Source organism: Daphnia pulicaria, unplaced genomic scaffold (genome assembly GCF_021234035.1).
Source record: "Daphnia pulicaria isolate SC F1-1A unplaced genomic scaffold, SC_F0-13Bv2 h1tg000146l, whole genome shotgun sequence".
Lineage (NCBI taxonomy): Eukaryota > Metazoa > Arthropoda > Branchiopoda > Diplostraca > Daphniidae > Daphnia > Daphnia pulicaria.
The window spans coordinates 20,001-27,370 of record NW_025804836.1 but is presented as its reverse complement, the minus strand read 5'-3'; the positions used below and the strand labels follow the sequence as shown (position 1 = coordinate 27,370).

General features: G+C 49.9%; 3 non-coding genes across 3 annotated transcripts in view; all 3 read left to right on the top strand.

The window, feature by feature from the left end:
* The first annotated feature begins 1,784 nt into the window (after positions 1 to 1,784).
* On the top strand, positions 1,785 to 4,078 carry LOC124319251. The gene has a single exon (XR_006912947.1). It is a non-coding gene; the product is annotated as a small subunit ribosomal RNA (ribosomal RNA).
* A 930-nt stretch (positions 4,079 to 5,008) lies between these two features.
* LOC124319249 lies at positions 5,009 to 5,161 on the top strand. Its single transcript, XR_006912946.1, has one exon. It is a non-coding gene; the product is annotated as a 5.8S ribosomal RNA (ribosomal RNA).
* A 641-nt stretch (positions 5,162 to 5,802) lies between these two features.
* Positions 5,803 to 7,370, top strand: part of LOC124319253 — a 4,576-nt gene continuing 3,008 nt past the window's right edge. Inside the window, exon 1 of the ribosomal RNA XR_006912949.1 lies at positions 5,803 to 7,370. This exon is cut by the window's right edge and continues 3,008 nt beyond it. This is a non-coding gene — a ribosomal RNA (large subunit ribosomal RNA).

The window sequence follows — 7,370 nt, the reverse complement described above, 5'->3', positions numbered from 1 at the left end:
CTCTTGGTCGAAAAGTTCAGAAGAGGTGCGCGCGTCAAACATTTTTTTGGTTTCGGACGTTTCGTTTCTTCGGCACGTGTGGTTTGTCTGTGGCCGTCTGTGAGAGAAATCGGACGCTTGTTCTTTGTTATTTTACCGTAACAAGACAAGACGGGAAAGATTCTTTCTTCCAAACTTACGGCATCATAACCATCAGCGTTTACCGTCAGCGACGATACGGAAGAGAAAAGAAAATGGTGCGCGTCTTTTCACTTTTTGACACCGTATCAAAAAAAAATTACCGTTCAGGCGGAAATGTGTGTGTGTGTGTGTGAGCCGAGAGATAAAAAATAAAAAAGCCACCAAACAGAACGCTTTCAAATTATTTCGTGCGGCGTGCGCATATTTCACATTTTGCCGTTTGACGGAAGCTCGTTGTGTGGAACACAGAAGTGGAGATGGACGGAGTTGAAGGGGGGCGAAGACGGCCCGGTCGGACAAAGTCAAGAGATTGAAATATACGAGAGAATTGGGTGGAAGTGATGGCAAATCTATAAAATTCAAAAATCGGATGAGATGCGAGGACCGCAAAATGTGGCGTCGACTCTGACTCTCTTTTACTACGAACTTCCCTTCGACGGAAGATATCGAGAGCTGAGCTGAGCGCCCGCTGAGTATGGCCGGCGTAATTACAAACGAGTTACGGTTGGAGCTATATCGATTGTACGTATCCCGAACGTTCATCGAACAAGCCAGATCAACTCGGCGCCCGGTAAGATGTACGCTCAGTTATGGCCATGACACACGAAGGGAGAATTCAAACGGCTGTGAGTGTACGGCCCGCCCGGAGTTGTGTGTAGGCAGTGACCTCTCAAGAAAAAACGTAAAAAATTTTTTTTTGACAGTCACCGGTCTGCGACAAGTAATCAGTACGAAACTTGGGTGCAATGCAAAAAACATTTTGAGAATCCTTGCTTGACAACAACGAATCTAACACGATAAAAAAAACGATCCCCATCGGTGTACCGCTTGCTTTTCTCGCGCTTCGGCGCAGAATCGCTTATTCAGCTGCCCTTGGAATATGTTCGTTTCGTGCATACTTGATCTCGGTCATTCTTCGGTGAACTCTTAAAGAATTGCGCACTTTTATAGGGGTAGTCTGGTTGCTTGTCTCGACTTGAAATGATTTGTTTTTTTCCGCCCATGACTTTCTATACGATGCCTCTATGCTGGCCTCTGACCGCGGTTGTTCCGAGTTTTCTCTTTCTCTTCGAAAGTCTTTGCGGAAAATTCTGCCTCGTGTGACCGTTGAGCGGTGAGGTGTGTGTGTGTGTGTGTGTCGTGCGGGGTGATGCGAGAGTGTGCCTCGGCGGTGGAAAAATAAAAATAAAACTCTGAGCCCACAAAAATTTAAAAGATGTATGCTTGTCAGCTTAGTAAAGCAGGCTTGACTTATGAGCATACAGCACGCCACATATGACCGTCGAAAACCGTAATACGGGAAAAAAAGTTGATGAATATATCAAGACCGGTCGAATGAATCCGATTCACTTTGGGCTCATAGACCGTTGAATGGTCTTTGACTTTGGAAATTGAAATGAAAAAAATCCAACAAACGGATCGGATCGGTGTTTCTCTTCACTGGGACTCGCTGTGACACGCCAGGCGTTGCGATCAAAAATTTTAGTTTCCGAAGAAAAAGAAAAAAAACGAAAAACGTGTTGATTTGGTGTGTGTTTGGTGATGCGTGGGCGAAATAAAAACCCGCAACTCGCCGGATGCATATCAAACAAACATACACGAAATACCTGGTTGATCCTGCCAGTAGCATATGCTTGTCTCAAAGATTAAGCCATGCATGTCTAAGTACAAGCCGCTAGACGGCGAAACCGCGAATGGCTCAATAAATCAGTTATGGTTCCTTAGATCCACTCCATCCTACTTGGATAACTGTGGTAATTCTAGAGCTAATACATGCACTCGAGCCTCGACTGCGGGCTTTCGGGCTCGCAGAAGAGGTGCTTTTATTAGATCAAAACCAGTCGGGGCCGGGCTTTCGGGCTCGCGCACCGTACCAATTTTGGTGACTCTGGATAACTTCACGCCGATCGCACGGCCTTCGCGCCGGCGACGTATCTTTCAAATGTCTGCCTTATCAACTGTCGATGGTAGGTTACGCGCCTACCATGGTTGCAACGGGTAACGGGGAATCGGGGTTCGATTCCGGAGAGGGAGCCTGAGAAACGGCTACCACATCCAAGGAAGGCAGCAGGCGCGCAAATTACCCACTCCCGGCACGGGGAGGTAGTGACGAAAAATAACGATACGGGACTCTTCCGAGGCCCCGTGATTGGAATGAGTACACTTTAAATCCTTTAACGAGGAACCATTGGAGGGCAAGTCTGGTGCCAGCAGCCGCGGTAACTCCAGCTCCAATAGCGTATATTAAAGTTGTTGCGGTTAAAAAGCTCGTAGTCGGATGTCTGTCTTCGGCCGGGCGGCGCCGCTCTGAATCAAGGGTGTTGCGTTTCACGCTCTGGGAGCCCGGGTGTCAAAGCCCGACTCTCTTCACGGTCGGACAACATCGCCGGAGTGGTGGTCGGTGCGTCGTTGTTGTATCTGCGGCCAGAGTTGGAAAGTTCTTTCGGGTTCTTTTTTAAATTTTGGTCGTAGTTGACTCGATTCGCTCCACCCAGTCAATCGTTCGGGGTGCCCTTCACCGGGTGTCTCGGGCGGCCGGCAACGTTTACTTTGAACAAATTAGAGTGCTCAAAGCAGGTGTATCCCAACGCCTGAATATCGCAGCATGGAATGATGGAATAGGACCTCGGTCCGATTTTGCTGGTCTTTTACTTTTGGACCCGAGGTAATGGTCAATAGAGACGGACGGGGGCATTCGTACTGCGGCGACAGAGGTGAAATTCTTGGACCGCCGCAAGACGAACAACAGCGAAGGCATTTGCCAAGAATGTTTTCCTTGATCAAGAACGAAAGTTAGAGGTTCGAAGGCGATCAGATACCGCCCTAGTTCTAACCATAAACGATGCCAACCAGCAATCCGTCGGAGTTACTCCAATGACTCGACGGGCAGCTTCCGGGAAACCAAAGTCTTTGGGTTCCGGGGGAAGTATGGTTGCAAAGCTGAAACTTAAAGGAATTGACGGAAGGGCACCACCAGGAGTGGAGCCTGCGGCTTAATTTGACTCAACACGGGAAACCTCACCAGGCCCGGACACTGGAAGGATTGACAGATTGAGAGCTCTTTCTTGATTCGGTGGGTGGTGGTGCATGGCCGTTCTTAGTTGGTGGAGCGATTTGTCTGGTTAATTCCGATAACGAACGAGACTCTAGCCTGCTAAATAGGTGACGGGTTTTATCAATTGAAACCGAAGGGAGTACGGAGGCGTCGGGATCAGGTGGCGGCGATTCGGGTCTCGGTGGGACTGGTTCCTTTAGTGAGGCAATCTCTCGGCTTGGTTTCGTTGTGCTCTGTTCGTCGGGTGTACGGCCTTCACGGGTTGGTTGCCTGGCGGATGAGGTATGGCGGGGCTTTGTCGGGAATGTCTCGCGGGGGCTGGCTCTATTGTTATTCGGTCGTCGTCATCCCCGGCGATACCTTCTGCTCTCGCGTCCGTCACGCAGTCTTCTTAGAGGGACAAGCGGCGTCCAGCCGCGTGACAGTGAGCAATAACAGGTCTGTGATGCCCTTAGATGTCCTGGGCCGCACGCGCGCTACACTGAAGGAATCAGCGTGTTTCACTCTCCCTGTCCGAAAGGACCGGGTAACCGCTGAACCTCCTTCGTGGTTGGGATTGGGGACTGCAATGATCCCCATGAACCAGGAATCCCTAGTAGGCGCGGGTCACTAGCCCGCGTCGATTACGTCCCTGCCCTTTGTACACACCGCCCGTCGCTACTACCGATTGAATGATTTAGTGAGGCCTTCGGACGGGCTTGTCGGGGTGCCGTCGAGTGGGAGCAATCTCTGCCCGTGCGGTGCCTACCAACGGCGAGACTGAAAGATGGTCGAACTTGATCCTTTAGAGGAAGTAAAAGTCGTAACAAGGTTTCCGTAGGTGAACCTGCGGAAGGATCATAAACGAACAAGACAAATGTTTTGCGCATATGGCTTTGGTTGAGCACGAAACAACTAAAAGTTGCAAAACAAAAAAACCCCATCAAAAGTCTTTCGGCGTAAGACATCGTATGAACTATGTGTGGGTTGACGGAAGAAAATCATTTATTTTGAACGGGTATCAGGCGCTCTGATGCGCGGTGGTTTAAAGCGGATTCGCCTTTTCAAATTGATTTTTCTTTCCTCTCGGCTCAAAAAAAAACACAAAGTCTTTCGATTTGGTCTATGGCCGTGAGCAAATTCTTCCTGCTTCGATGGTGAATGTCTCTATAGATTCATTCGACCTTTAGCGGCGCTCACAGTGTTGACGTTAGTAGAGTGAAGAATACGATAGCCCGCCTGGGCCGCGAGTACCGAAGGAACAATAAAGGAGATTTTATAAAGTCTTAGTCCCTAAATCAAACACTTTGAAAAATAAAAACTCGGTGGATGGAGAGTCGGAAAAAAAAAAAACATCAAGATTTTGAACGGGTATCAGGCGCTCTGATGCGCGGTGGTTTAAAGCGGATACGCCCAATCGAAATTGTTTTTTTTTGTTTCTCTCTTCGTCTTCGGGATTTTTTGATTCTCGGTGGGGGACGAAAGTGTGAGACTTTACTCTGGACGTTCTTTTCGGGCGTAGATACTCGTGGTTGCGTGCGTGTGCGTCGTATAGACTAACACTCCAAAGCCCGACACTATGCCGTTGAAAACCGAATGTTTTTTAAGCTTGCCCTTCGCCCTCTCGATGAAGTAGGAAGAATTCAAAATCACAATAACACACTAAACCCAAATTCTAGTACGAGTGTTTATCGGAACATTTTCTTTCTGGCTTTCTTTCTCCGCCCTCGCATTCATTTGCTTGGGCGGGTTGGAGAAAAAGAGAGAAGAAAACGAATATGTCGTTTTATATACGACCCTGAACGGTGGATCACTAGGCTCGTGGATCGATGAAGAGCGCAGCAAAGTGCGCTAATCCATGCGAACTGCAGAACACATGGAGCATCGAAATCTTGAACGTAAATGGCGGCCCAGCTTCTCGCTCGGGCCACATCTGACTGAGGGTCGGTCGAATGATGAACGAACAGAGATTTTTTCAGTCTTGGTTTTGCATGTTGGGTCGCGGCGAGATTTATTTTTCACCCGGCCTGACCGCATAAAAGCTCCCGAATCTCTAACGTCTGGGTGCCGCGCGACTTAAGTGTCCGCGATGCCTCAAATACAAAAAAGGGGGAAAAATAAAAGAAGGTTCGCCCTGTTTTGTTTTTTTCCTCTCTATTCAAAAGAAACCTTTTTCGATGGCAAAACAGATGGGAAATTTTTGAGCCAACTCAAAAAAAAATTTTAGAAATAAACACATCTTCTCGAACAAGGTGTCGGCTGCGTGTGCGCGATATACCGCTTCAACGCGAGTTTAGTTGTGTGTGTGCGCCGGGCGTGTCGAAGTGTCGACCACCGCGAATTATCACTCACTCTAACCGCTCGTTATGCAAGCTTGGTTCGCGCACGACGCGTTGTTTCAATACAAAAAGCCGCAGGACGCCCTGTCACTTTTCGTAAATTAATTTTTGCGAATAACGAGAGACTCGCTTTATTTCGAAAAAAAAAAATTTGAACCGGCAATTATTCAATCTTTCCCGGCTTTAAAACGCCAAAGTCTGCCGAGCTAGATAAAGTGTTGTCTCCTTTTGAAAACAAACAATTCATTCTGACCTCAGTTTAGATGAGACTACCCGCTGAACTTAAGCATATCAGTAAGCGGAGGAAAAGAAACTAACAAGGATTCCCTTAGTAGCGGCGAGCGAACAGGGATGAGCCCAGCACCGAACCTCGCGCCCGGTTGAGCGGGTGCCGAGGAATGTGGTGTTCGGGAGGATCGTGCGCGTCTGTCCGGTATCTATCGTCCAAGTCTCCATGAACGGGGCGAGCAACCCACAGAGGGTGTCAGGCCCGTAGATAAGACGAGCCGAGACCGTGCATCGGATCCCTTCCCAAGAGTCGGGTTGCTTGAGCGTGCAGCCCTAAGCGGGAGGTAAACTCCTTCTAAGGCTAAATATCGCCACGAGACCGATAGCGAACAAGTACCGCGAGGGAAAGTTGAAAAGAACTTTGAAGAGAGAGTTCAAGAGTGCGTGAAACCGTTCAGGGGGTTAAACGGGTGGGCCCTCGAAGGTCGAACAAGTCCCCGCTCCCGGCACTTGGTTGTATGCCCTTAACGCTGCATGGAGACTGCCTGAATTGGCGGCTCTCTTGCATAAGTCGTTCTGCGATCGCAATAGCCACGCCAAGGTCCGCAAGTGGGGGGCCTAGTAGGACTCCGCGACCGACTGGGTGTCTGTTACACGGGGCGTCCGTTAGCGAGTTTCGTGGTTACCTTCGCGGGTGCCGCGATGACGAGCGCGGCGTTTCCCAACAGTACTGCCCGGTCGTGACCTGTCTCCTCCCGGGAGGTGTCGTAGCTTTTTTTTGTAAAAGAGAAAAAGTTGCGGTGCTCAACCTGTGGAGGCCCAGAGCGGAGAGTAGAAGTCGGGTCCCACCCGACCCGTCTTGAAACACGGACCAAGGAGTCTAACATGTGCGCAAGTCGTCGAGAAATTATCAAACTAAACTCGCGAGGCGCAATGAAAGTGAAGCGGCCCCGATGAGGGTGCATCCGCGAGGGGTGATCCCGTCTCGAACAGAGCGGGCGCAACCCCAGGGCGTCCGAATGCTCGCGAGATCTTTCCCCCTTAAAAGGGTTTGGTCGAGTCGGCCGGACGAACCCAGAGCGCACACGTTGGGACCCGAAAGATGGTGACCTATGCCTGGCCAGGACGAAGCCAGGGGAAACCCTGGTGGAGGTCCGCAGCGATTCTGACGTGCAAATCGATCGTCGGAGTTGGGTATAGGGGCGAAAGACTAATCGAACCATCTAGTAGCTGGTTCCCCCCGAAGTTTCCCTCAGGATAGCTGGTGCTCGCAAAGAGAACAAACGGAGTTTCATCCGGTAAAGCGAATGATTAGAGGCCTTGGGGTCGAAACGACCTCAACCTATTCTCAAACTTTCAATGGGTGAGAAGCCCGGCCTTTTTCCTTGATTGAGGCCGCGGCAATTGATTTGAATCTGAGCGCCCAGTGGGCCATTTTTGGTAAGCAGAACTGGCGCTGTGGGATGAACCAAACGCCCGGTTAAGGCGCCTAAACGACGCACATTTCGGATCCCACGAAAAGGAGTTGGTTGCTAAAGACAGCAGGACGGTGGCCATGGAGGTCGGAATCCGCTCAGGAGTGTGTAACA